Genomic DNA, 1,292 nt, shown 5'->3' on the forward strand with positions numbered 1-1,292 from the left:
GTATTTTGCTGTTAGGACTGTTTGGCCCCACAATTAACAAAAAATCTATGAATTGAGAATCGGGGGTCTTCCCTTGGTATGGAATGGCAGACTTACCCAGAATTATTTTTGGGCGTGAAGAAAACCACTGGTCCTCATCAAATGGCTGAGGCGCGGCCGGAGAAAAAAGTACTGAGAAGATTTCTAGCAAGATACTAAGGAGTAGCCCTGCATGCTGTTAACGTAGACTTTTAATCTCTGAACAAGTTTTTATTGTAGAAAATTCGCGACAAAGTAGTGCTTTTGTCGCTATTATCCTCGTAACCAAAAAAATGGCGTTTCGTAATTTCTTGTCAAAGAAACGGTATAGTGAAAATAATAGAATACTGAGATTTACATTTGCAAATTACCTGTCCTCTTTAAATACCACTTAGTCAAACTCTATATTTTTATGCAATAAGCGCATTGAAACTTTCCACATATTACCGTATAAAAGTATGTTTTAAAAAAAGGGTTTTCCTGATTATATGAAAAGTACGTTTCCTATCCCGTCCTCTTCTCATGAATGATCTTTGCAAATATTACATCCCGTCTTTCATTAAACGAAGAAAAACCAGTTATGGTCTTAGTTCTTTTTCTCATTTATCTGCTAAGTTGCAGAATGCACTACCTGATTTTATCCGTACCACTGAGTTTAGTGGTTTTAAAAGAGACTCCAGGGCCGCATTTTGTACAGCGGCTTTTCTTGTTAATTAATATATCTTTAATTATTATGTATTTAGTTATGTATCTGTATATGCTATATATTTTAGCTGTAAATGTAATGTCTCTCTGGCCTTTCTGTGGACGAATTCCAGTACCTACCGATACAATTCGGGCACGTTTCGAAAGCTAAAATCTTCATTCGGTGCTGTATTTTGCTGGTAGGACTGGTTCGCCTGACACTTATAAGAAATCTCTGAAATGAGAATCGGGGGGTCTTCCCTTGTCATGGAATGGCAAAATTACCCAGAATTCGTTATTGGCATGGACAAGGCGACTCGGGCCCTCACCAAATGGCTGGAGAGAAAAGTGATGGTATTCAGGATATTAGGTTTCAGGCCTCTTATCTTGGGGCGTGCGCATTGACATTTGGGCTTCTAGTTTTGTTTACAATTTCACCCCCGAAATAGTACAATTCTGGCGACGACGATGGCGCTTGTAGGCCAGGTGGGAGAGTATATGGATGGCAAGGAAGATATTGGAAGCTATCTCGAACGTGTATAATTATATTTTGCCGCGAATTATGTCAAAAAGGACAACGAAGTTGCTAC

This window comes from Montipora capricornis, chromosome 8 (genome assembly GCF_036669925.1).
Source record: "Montipora capricornis isolate CH-2021 chromosome 8, ASM3666992v2, whole genome shotgun sequence".
Taxonomy (NCBI): Eukaryota; Metazoa; Cnidaria; class Anthozoa; order Scleractinia; family Acroporidae; genus Montipora; species Montipora capricornis.